General features: G+C 41.0%; 1 protein-coding gene across 14 annotated transcripts in view; it reads left to right on the forward strand.

The window, feature by feature from the left end:
• The window catches only part of LOC144127803 (FMRFamide receptor-like), a 1107197-nt gene that overhangs the window by 512480 nt on the left and 582561 nt on the right, over positions 1 to 12156 (forward strand). For all 14 annotated transcript variants that reach the window (XR_013313569.1, XM_077660725.1, XM_077660726.1 and 11 more), the window contains one exon: positions 10262 to 10385. The gene's annotated coding sequence lies outside the window, so the exon portion shown is untranslated. The remainder of the gene's footprint in view (positions 1 to 10261; positions 10386 to 12156) is intronic.

The raw sequence follows: 12156 nt of genomic DNA on the forward strand, positions 1-12156 counted from the left end.
TTGCCACAAAGAAGTGCCCGATGATGGCAGGTTCATGACCTGTGCGAATTGTACGCTATCGTACTACTTAGGTCAGACATGTTCCGGAATTGCACCTAGTACCTTTAATACAATGGGCCCAGCAAAATGGGACGTGTGGGTGTGTAAAACATGCAGAGCAGCAAAAAAACGCGCTGGTGGTTCCGCCTCTCAGGTAGATGCTTCCGAGGCTGATGAAGGTGCAGGCGCGGATTCAACTTTGCTTTTGGAGCTTCTAGAGATAAAAAAGAGTCTAGAATGTCTACGTGAGCTTAACAAAAAGGTTGATTCATTGCTCCTCTTGAAAGCCGAAGTTGTCAGCTTAACCAGTTCAGTTCATGAACTCGAGGACTCGGTGACTTTTATGGCAAAACAATGTGATTCCATTCTTGATGAAATGAAGACCGCCAAGGAACAAGCAACGTCTAGAGATGCGGAGATCACCGCCCCCCAAGCAACAGTTCAGGCACAAGCCGGACAGCTAGAGCACCGGCAGGTTGACATGAATGAGAGCGGGCAATACAGCCGCAACATGAACTTGGAAATCCATGGTCTCCCAGAAAAAGAGAATGAAAATACGAAGGAAGTGTTTTGTGATATCGCTCAAAAATTACACCTCCAGAATTTTTCCCTGTCGTAGGTTGAGGCGATTCATCGTCTGCAGGGCAAACGTGACTCTATCCCGAGGGTTCTTGTCACTTCAACTGCTGCCAGAAACAATCTGTTCAATGCCCGAGGAAAGCTTCTACAACTCTGCGAAGCTAGTTCGCTTGAAAAGATATTTTTGAACGAAAACTTGACAAGACTAAACCGTGACCTATTCCGGCGTGCTAGGAACAGAGCAAAGCAAATGGAGTACAAGTTTGCCTGGGTGAAGCGTGGCAAGATTTTTGTGAAAAAGAGTGAAGGATCGTCTCTTCTTCGAATAATCAGACATGCAGACTTGGACAACATTGTGTAGCTATCATGGCTAACACGTGCTACCAGCTACGACACTACTACTCGTTCAAGGACACTCTTGGTGTGAGCGTTGATAATAATTTCACTGTTGTAAATACAAATATCAGGAGCCTTCGCAAATACTGGGAAGAATTCAAGCTCGTCGCTACGTCAGGAATAGGGTTCGTCGATGTATTCGTGCTGACAGAAATCAATACTTCAGATGCTTGCTTGCGTACATTTTCAGTGCCAGGCTATCAAAGTCGTTTTGTGACAAGGCCTCATCGCCGAGGTGGTGGAATCGCCATCTTTGTAAGTGATAAATTTGATGTTTCATCAATGGATGTGAAGTTCGCTCATGCGGAATGTTTAGCGTTGAAGATAACTTGCGGCGCCGGGTGTTTAAGTTTGTTGGCTGTATATCGGCCGCCATGCGCCAGTGTCACCCGATTTCTGCTAGAACTCGAAGAAATATTGCACCTCTGGAATTCCGTGGAAGAAATATGTTTAGTGGGCGACTTAAACATAAATACATTGTGCCCTACAACGGGCACAGTTTCCGATTACTTGGCGGTCCTGTCCTCATGTGGTTTAACAAATACGACCACAGTTCCTACTCGTGAAGAAATGGTTAACGATCATCTAACTAGTTCATGTATAGACCACATTGTCTTACGTGCTCCTAAATACTCGTTTGCCTCCTGTGTTATATTACAGCGCTTCGCGGATCACTATCTGGTTGCTTGTCGTTGGTCTCCATCTTTTCCTTTATCTAATGCTTCACGAAACGCTGTTCCAAATAACCTCACCTATATTACAATAGCTGACCATAGAGTCTTAGATAGCGTAACTGTCAAATTTAACTGGTTAGCAATAACTGAGTCTAATTCACCGGAGGTCTATAGTATCTTCTGCGACCAAATAAGGAAGTTTGAGAACAATTCGAAACGCGTCGTAATAAAAAAGCGCCGAAGAGAATATAACTGGTTGACCCATGACGTAATGCGTGCCATTTCATACAGAGACATACTATGGAGACGGTGTAAGCGGGTACCAAAAAATCAAGCCTTTCGGCTGGAGTATAAAGCCGCAAGAAATAGGGTGGTCGCTCTGCTAAGATCCACGAAGCGCCAGTACTTTTTTTCAAAAATTTCGCCAGTCGTCAAGGAATGCCACTGAAACGTGGTCACTAATAAACCACCTTCGGGGCAAAAATTCTGCAAGTACGTCCCCGCTTTCCTTCTTTCCAAGAGATTGCATCGAAGTCGCTGATAGTTTTAATCGTTTTTTCGCACTGGCCTCAGAGAAAGCATCTTCCAGTCAGACATACCAATACACGTTGAAAGAATCAAACTCTGCGTCCGCTTTTCTTGCTAGCATTACAAAACAAGAACTGCGTGATATAATCTTTAGCTTCAAGCGAAATAAACCTCCTGGAATTGACGACTTGTCAGCAAATTTCCTCCAAAGAAATTTCGAGGCATTGTCTGATGTTCTGATTTTCATGCTGAATGGTTTTCTGCGCACTCCATTTTTCCCTGATGACCTTAAAACTGCTTTAGTTAAACCGCTATTTAAAGGAGGACAGAAAGACATGAAAAACTATAGACTCATCTCGATCTTGCCTATACATTCCCACATAATCTAGAAACTTCTTTTGAGATCCTTGTCATCTTTTGTTGAAAAATTTTCCATTTTGTCAACCCGCCAGTTTGGTTTTGTTCCCGTTCGTGGTACTGTAGGTCTTCTGGAAGAGTTCTCCGGTGAACTTTTTTCAGCTTTCGATCAAAATATGTTTAGTGTTGCTTTATTTTTAGACATTTCTAAAGCTTTTGAAACAGTTCATCGCGGCATTTTATTCAAAAAACCATGCTCCATGGGCTTCAGAGGTCCATTTTACATTGTGCTCAAGAATTACATTTCCGGTCGTTCACAAGTTGTTGTTTTAGACGGGATGACAAATGTAAGTAGTCAACTTCCATTGAAGGCCGGGGCTCCATAGGGCTCCATATTATCACCTCTTCTGTTCAATTGGTTCGTTAATGACTTATCTCAGGTTATTCACAAAGGTCTAATATTTCGATACGCCGACGACACTGTTTTGCTTTCCAAGCACTTTTCTTACAACATGGCCATTACTAATCTCCAGAATAATATACAAAAAACAATGACTTCGTTCACTAATTACTGCTTGGAGGTTAACCCGATTAAAACAAAACTCGTTTGCTTCAGATCCCCGTTAAAACTAACAGCTTTGGATGCGCCGGTTTTTCTACATGTTCACGGCTGTTTTCCCTTTCGGTGCGTGCGGGTCGTCTATGTGAATTCGGTAAAATACTTGGGAGCCTTCTTCGACAGTGATATGTCTTGGCACAGCCAGCTATCACATGTCTGTGATAAGCTTCGGAGCGCGGCCTGGTTGTTTTTCTATATAAAATCTATTGTTCCATTTCACATGAAAATAAATATTGCGCTTGGGTTTCCAAGGAACTTAGAGCAGCGCTGAAACTTAAGGAGCGGGCCCACCATAAAGCGAAACGCCCTGGGCTGGATACATGGGCAGAAGAATTTCGCCGCTTGCGTTCCCTTTGCAAACGCCTGTACAAGCGGGATCATGAGTCCTATCTTGAATATTTAGAGAATAGTGCCTCTAATCGTCCTATTGAATTCTGGCGATACGTTCGCAAGCGTTCGAATAAATCTGATAGTCATATTCACTTAGTTGACTCTCATGGAAATGAAATTCGGAATGTCGCTGACGGCTTTGCTCAACACTTTTCCTCCGTGTACAAATCTCCACGTTGCGATTCCGTATGCCTTCCAGCTGTCGCACCTAATTCCGTTCTTCTTGACGAGAAGTTAGTGAGTGAGAGTCTTAAGTGTTTGAAACCATCTTTGTCCCCTGGACCTGATGGCATTCCAGCCGCCATAATAAAAGCCTTCAGTAGTACCTTCGTCCCTGTTTTAACCACGATATTTAATAACTGTTTGAAAAATTCTGCCTTCCCCCGCTTGTGGAAAACGACGCGTGTTTTCCCTGTGTTTAAATCAGGAAACAAATCTGATGTTTCGAACTACCGCCCCATTTCTCTTCTTTGCGCAACCTCTAAGCTTTTTGAACTAGCTTTGCACAAAGTACTTTCCTTCCACCTCAAACATTTAATCATACTTAATCAGCATGGTTTCATAAAAGGTCGTTCTACTACAACTAACCTTGTGACCTTTATGACGTATACATCAGCTGAAGTCCTTCAGAGGAGTCAGGTAGACGCTGTGTACTGTGATTTGAGCAAAGCTTTCGACGTTGTTACTCACTCATTACTTCTTCAAAAGCTTCTGCTGTTTGAGATCGACGTTTCAATTGTAGCCCTCCTACGCAACTATCTTCTTGATCGGTCCTGCTTTGTCAGTGTAAATGGACAGACCTCATTTGTTTACACTCCAACCAGCGGAGTTCCTCAGGGCTCGGTTTTAGGCCCGCTTCTGTTCTCTGTTTTTATCAATGACGTTTCCTCCGTTGTCAAAAACTCCTCGTTTCTCCTTTATGCGGACGATATAAAAATGTTCAAGGCAATACATACTCTTCATGATTGCTTGTCATTGCAATCGGACATATCCGCCTTCTCTGATTGGTGCTTGAAGAATGGGCTCACTCTCAATTCATCTAAAACCAAGGTTGTCTCATTTACGCGTAAAACGCACAGTCTTCTCTACTCTTATTCTGTGAATGGTAGGCTGCTGCCCAGGGTTGATGAAATTAATGACCTCGGCGTACTTTTCGACCGCAGCCTCAGCTTCTCCTCTCATACAAAACGCATTGCTCTACGGGCTATGCGTACACTCGGCTTCATCTGCAGGCTTTCGAGAGAGTTTCGAGCCCCACTTCCTTTCTTAAAGCTCTACCTCTCCATATGCTTGCCGCTTTTGGAATATGCGTCTGTTGTTTGGAACGGCACTTGCCAGTCGAACTGTGAAAAAATCGACAGAGTTCAGCTAAAGTTTTTACGCCTATTTCAACATCGGTTTCCTTGCAAAACTTCCAGCTCTCGTTCCAGAAGGAGTAACTCATTGCAGCTTCCTTCTCTTAGCTGCCGTCGCGTGAGGGCAGATATAATTTTCTTGTATAAACTTCTTCATGGTCACATTCTATGCCCTCAGCTCCTAGCGCGTATCCTTTTGCGTGTACCGCGAAAGAGCATAAGGGAATTCAGACCATTCCATGTTTCTGCGCTCCTGCACTACCTCTCCCCTCTGGACAGAATGTAAAAGTTGTTCAATTCTCTTTGTCCTCACCTTGATATATTCGAAAATTCTCTCCCTTCTTTTATATTGGATGTTCGTGACGTTCCACTTTGAGCACTCTTTTTCTCATACATAACTTCCCCTTTCATGCATTTTGACTTTACTACACTTGTGCATTTGCACTGGTATTATATTGTTTTTTTTTCTCCTTAATTGTTCATCATGTCTACTTGTTTTCATTAATGTTATTTCTTTAATACTGTGTACTCACGCCTGATTGTCTGTAACGCGTTCGCTAATTACATTTCTTATTGTGTATGATTGTATTTCTAGCTTGTATTTCAGAGGTTTCTTATTCGTTCATATTAGTATTGGCTTTATTCTTGTTTGTATTTTGCTATATGCTGTACTTGGCTGTTATCGGTCGTTCTTGTGTTCATTCTCTTTGTTTATTGTTTCATTAGTTGTTTATATGTCTGTTGCCTGTTCTAGCTGTTTTCATTTACCGCTGTTCTCGCTGTTTTCTTGTTTTCACTTTTTTGCTTCATGCTTGCTGTCACGCCTAGTTTATATGTCTTTTTTTCTATCGCCTTGACTGCTGCATTAACTCCCGTGAGTCTCTTCCTTTGTGGAAGACAAATTTACGTTTTGTGCGTGTGAATGGTGTACCAGCACCAAGACCTTTGGGTTGTTCCTGGGCACCGAAAAATAAAGATTGATTATTATTATTATTATTATTATTATTATTATTATTATTATTATTATTATTATTATTATTATTATTATTATTATTATTATTATTATTATTATTATTATTATTATTATTATTATTATTATTATTATTATTATTATTATTATTATACTGCACTTGTAGCTACCCACGTGAACTTTTCCAACGCATTTTCAATGCTTCAGACTGACGTCAGAAAATTAATGGATTGGTTTGATATGAATTTAATAGATATTAGGTTAGTTTGCTTCCGCAGCCCACTCAAGTGGGTGTCACTTTCTTACCCCCTTTATCTACACTCATCCCGATGTATGAACTGCTCTTGCCCTCCAGTACAGTTTTCAGAATCTGCAAAGTATTTGGGGATTTGGTTTGATTCCGGTCTTCTTTTTTCTATTCACTTATCCTACGTGTGTGCAAAACTTCGCAATGTTGTCTGTTTGTTGTATCGTATTAAGATGTTTTTACCTATTTCGGTGAGGAAGTTATTGGTTCATTCTTTAGCCTACAGTGTACTTAGGTATGGAATCACAACTTTTGTTCATTGTTCTGGTATCTGGCATCAACGTGTAAATAGATTGTTAAAATGCATGCTAAAGAGTGTTACTTACGATGTGTGCACTCCGCAAGATGTCAACCTTTTTCAGATGCTAAGGATGCCCAATTTTCGATCCCTTTTTGTTCATACTGTTGTACTAAAACATTTCTGGAGCGATACATTTAAAGTCCCCATTGTGCTTCCCCGGCCCTTACGTCAGGCTCCTGCATTTTTAGTTCCTCGCGCGCGGACCATATTTGGTAATTATGCTCGAGCTTATTATGTTCCAAGTATATTTAATGCTCTTCCCTCTGAAATTAATTCCTGTGAGTCTATACGGGATATTCGTCTAAAGAAATGGTACTTAGAATAATTAAACTGTATAGTTCAATTTCTATGCACAGCAAAACTTTTCGGTTTCCACCTATTTTGGGTTTGATGTGATATTACTTACTGTCTGTTTTGCATCTTTACTGTCTCCTTTTTAAAAAATATATATATATATATATATATATATAGTCAATTTTGCGGCCGAGTTTGGCTGTCGACTGTCAGGCTTCGCGTGACAAGCCACAATGATGGCTTAGGCGAACTTGGTTTCTGCTATTGTATCGAGTTTTGTTGAATAAAATTATTATTATTATTATTAATATTATTATTAATATTATTATTATTATTAATATTATTATTATTATTATTATTATTATTATTATTATTATTATTATTATTATTATTATTATTATTATTATTATTATTATTATTATTATTATTTTAACACCTTGCAGCAACACAATTTAATTGAAAACTGTTGTGGTAATGTTCTTGACATTTGTTTATCTAATTTTGAAAATGTTCGAGTCTCGTCATCTGACATCTCACTTACTCGCTGTGACAAATTTCATCCTCCAATTCTAATAACGGCTTCGGTTTCTCTCCCACCTTCTGCTAATTCAAATCGTGCGGGGAATTCCCCCCGTTTCGCTTACGCACTTGGCGACTATGTTGGTCTCTTCGCTTTTTTCTCTTCTGTCGACTGGTCTGTTTTAAGCGAAATCAGCGATGTTGACGAACAAGTCAGTCGCTTCACTGAAATAGTTCTCAATGGTATGCGCCAGTACATACCTATGCACACTCCTACTCGCAGCAAGTTTCCGTTCTGGTTTTCCAAAGAACTTAGAACAGCGCTGAAACTTAAGGAGCGGGCCCACCATAAAGCGAAACGCCCTGGGCTGGATACATGGGCAGATGAATTTCGCCGCTTGCGTTCCCTTTGCAAACGCCTGTACAAGCGGGATCATGAGTCCTACCTTGATTATTTAGAGAATAGTACCTCTAATCGTCCTACTGAATTCTGGCGATACGTTCGCAAGCGTTCGAATAAATCTGATAGTCATATTCACTTAGTTGACTCTCATGGGAATGAAATTCGGAATGTCGCTGACGGCTTTGCTCAACACTTTTCCTCCGTGTACAAATCTCCACTTTTCGACTCCGTGTGCATTCCAGCTGGCGCACATAATTCCGTTCTTCTCGACGAGAAGTTAGTAAGTGAGAGTCTTAAGCGTTTGAAACCATCTTTATCCCCTGGACCTGATGGCATTCCAGCCGCCATAATAAAAGCCTTCAATAGTACCTTCGTCCCTGTTTTAACCACGATATTTAATAACTGTTTGAAAAATTCTGCCTTTCCCCGCGTGTGGAAAACGGCGCGTGTTTTCCCTGTCTTCAAATCAGGAAACAAATCTGATGTTTCGAACTACCGCCCCATTTCTCTTCTTTGTGCAACCTCTAAGCTTTTTGAATTAGCTTTGCACAAAGTACTTTCTTTCCACCTCAAAAATGTAATCATTCATAATCAGCATGGTTTCATAAAAGGTCGTTCTACTACAACTAACCTTGTGACTTTTATGACGTATACATCAGCTGAAGTCCTTCAGAGGAGTCAGGTAGACGCTGTGTACTGTGATTTGAGCAAAGCTTTCGACGTTGTTACTCACTCATTACTTCTTCAAAAGCTTCTGCTGTTTGAGATCGACGTTTCAATTGTAGCCCTCCTACGCAACTATCTTCTTGATCGGTCCTGCTTTGTCAATGTAAATGGACAGACCTCATTTGTTTACACTCCAACCAGCGGAGTTCCTCAGGGCTCGGTATTAGGCCCGCTTCTGTTCTCTGTTTTTATCAATGACGTTTCCTCCGTGGTCAAAAACTCCTCATTTCTCCTTTATGCGGACGATATAAAAATGTTCAAGGCAATACATACTCTTCACGATTGCTTGTCATTGCAATCTGACATATCCGCCTTCTCTGATTGGTGCTTGAAGAATGGGCTCACTCTCAATTCATCTAAAACCAAGGTTGTCTCATTTACGCGTAAAACGCACAGTCTTCTCTACTCTTATTCTGTGAATGGTAGGCCGCTGCCCAGGGTTGATGAAATTAATGACCTCGGCGTACTTTTCGACCGTAGCCTCAGCTTCTCCTCTCATACAAAACGCATTGCTCTACGGGCTATGCGTACACTCGGCTTCATCTGCAGGCTTTCGAGAGAGTTTCGATCCTCACTTCCTTTCTTAAAGCTCTACCTCTCCATATGCTTGCCGCTTTTGGAATATGCGTCTGTTGTTTGGAACGGCACTTGCCAGTCGAACTGTGAAAAAATCGACAGAGTTCAGCTAAAGTTTTTACGCATATTTCAACATCGGTTTTCTTGCAAAACTTCCAGCTCTCGTCCCAGACGGAGGAACTCACTGCAGCTTCCTTCTCTTAGCTGCCGTCGCGTGAGGGCAGATATAATTTTCTTGTATAAACTTCTTCATGGTCACATTCTATGCCCTCAGCTCCTAGCACGTATCCTTTTGCGTGTACCGCGAAAGAGCATAAGGAAATTCAGACCATTCCAAGTTTCTGCGCTCCTGCACTCCCTCTCCCCTCTGGACAGAATGCAAAAGTTGTTTAATTCTCTTTGTCCTCACCTAGATATATTCGAAAATTCTCTCCCTTCCTTTATATTGGATGTCCGTGACGTTCCACTTTGAGCACTCTTTTTCTCATACATAACTTCCCCTTTCATGCATTTTGTCTTTACTACACTTGTGCGTTTGCACCGGTATTATATTGTTTTTTCTCTCCTTAATTGTTCATCACGTCTACTTGTTTTCATTAATGTTATTTCTTTAATACTGTGTACTCACGCCTGATTGTCTGTAACGCGTTCACTAATTACATTTCTTATTGTGTATGATTGTATTTCTAGCTTGTATTTGAGAGGTTTCTTATTCGTTCATTTTAGTATTGGCTTTATTCTTGTTTGTATTTTGCTATATGCTGTACTTGGCTGTTATCGGTCGTTCTTGTGTTCATTCTCTTCGTTTATTGTTTCATTAGTTGTTTATATGTCTGTTGCCTGTTCTAGCTGTTTTCATTTACCGCTGTTCTCGCTGTTTTCTTGTTTTCACTTTTTTGCTTCATGCTTGCTGTCACGCCTAGTTTATATGTCTTTTTTTCTATCGCTTTGACTGCTGCATTACCTCCCCTGAGTGTCTTCCTTTGTGGAAGACAAATTTACATTTTGTGCGTGTGAATGGTGTACCAGCACCAAGACCTTTGGGTTGTTCCTGGGCACCGAAAAATAAAGATTGATTGATTGATTGATTATTATTATTATTATTATTATTATTATTATTATTATTATTATTATTATTATTATTATTATTATTATTATTATTATTATTATTATTATTATTATTATTATTATTATTATTATTAAAACTATTCGGGCGCTTAAATCGCAGGAAATCGTCGCATCTGGAAAACTTGGCTCCTCGGCTTGCCTATTTAAGAAGACAGCATTCCTGTGACGCTCTGCAGTCGGCGCCGATTCGAGCGGCCCAGCACTGATACTCTGCATTTTATCAGGTACTGGACTCTAATTTACCTTTACTTATCGGTTCTGTTGCCGCTGCCTGCACTGTGCTTGTCTCGAACTATGTCAGATTTAGAAGACTGTGCCGACTGCATTGCATGCCATGAAGTGCTACCGGACGATGGACGGTATCTGTGTTGTTTCGAGTGTAAACTCGGCTACCACCTAGGACAGGCGTGTTCCGGTGTTAGTAGTACCTACATGGGCATGGGACAAGCGAAAAAGGACTTATGGATTTGTAAAACGAGTCAAACTGGAAAAAAACGCACCTTTTATCAGTCAGAAGCGGCTCCTGCAGAAACAATTATTGAATCTGAACAGGTACTGCTGCGTGAAATCCGAGAGATCAAAGCTAGCCTAGCATCACTGTCAGTTTTGCACTAGAAAGTTGACTCGCTCTTGCTGCTTAAGGCAGAATTCACAAAGCTGTCTAAGACTGTCGGAGAACTGGAAGAACCAGTCACGTTTATGTCAAACCAATATGACTTGGCACTCGAGCAGGTGAAAGCTAGCAAAGAACTTGCTGCAGCACACGAAGCATAAATTGGCGCACTGAACGAAACGGTGCAAGCACAGGCAGAGGAACTGCAAGCTCTATGTGAAGTTCAAAACGAAAATGAGCAATATAGGAAAAAATGTACTCTGGAGATTGAAGGACTGAAACAAGAAAAAAATGTGAACTTGAAGGAAAAACTGGCTGACCTTGCGAATAAGGTTGAGCTGAACTTTTCGATATCAGACATTGAAGCAGCCTATCGGCTGCCTAGCAAAAAAGTAAACCAAACTGTGCTTATTCGTTTCTCGACAGTGTCAGTGAAAGAGGCGTGGTTTGAGTCGCGTAAGAAACTGCGACAGTTATGTGTGACTGATTCAGACCTGAACCTTTTCTTCAACGACAATCTAACAAAGATGAATCGGGACCTGTTTTGGCGCACGCGCATGGCAACGAAAAAAAAAAAGGATTCAAGTACTGCTGGGTGAAAGGAGGAAAAATCTACGCAAAAAAAGACTCAAGTGCCTCTCTCATTCGTGTGAACCGGGAAGCTGATAATAAGAGAATTGCTTAAGCAGAATGGCAGCTACTTTCAGTGAGTTATCTGATTTCACCTTTCAAGAAATCATTTTTGGGCGCACGTCACCACGCAATTTTACACTTGTGAACATGAACATTAGGAGTCTACGTAAATACCGGGAGGAATTAAAAGCGATAGCTGAATCTTTGCTTGATTTTATGGATGCTTTTGTGGTCACAGAAATGAAAGTGTCAGAATATATCCTACATATGTTCTCATTAAATGGATACAGGTGTTGCAGCATAGCACGGACTAACCGTAGAGGCGGCGGCATTGCTATATTTGTAAATTGAAAATATGACACATCATCGGCAGACTTTACATTCAGGCATGCGGAATGCCTCGCCGTAAAAGTTCATTGTGTAAACTATGAACTGTTATTGTTAGGTGTGCACCGGCCCCCAAGTAATAGTGCTACTCGTTTTTTGTCGGAACTGGAAGAAGCATTGAAGAGCTGGTCATCAGTGGATCAAGTTTGCCTGGCAGGGGATTTCAATATTAACATCCTATGTCCAACAAACGCCTTAGTATCAGATTAATTATTTTTTAGCATCTTATGGTTTCACGTCAACGGTGATTGCCCCAACAAGAGAGGAAATTTTGAATGGCCGTTCAATGACATCTTGCTTAGACCATATTGCGGTTCGAGCGCCAAAACCACTCGCTCACTTCATGTGTTATTACTCATAGA

This window comes from Amblyomma americanum, chromosome 4, assembly GCF_052857255.1.
Source record: "Amblyomma americanum isolate KBUSLIRL-KWMA chromosome 4, ASM5285725v1, whole genome shotgun sequence".
NCBI lineage: Eukaryota > Metazoa > Arthropoda > Arachnida > Ixodida > Ixodidae > Amblyomma > Amblyomma americanum.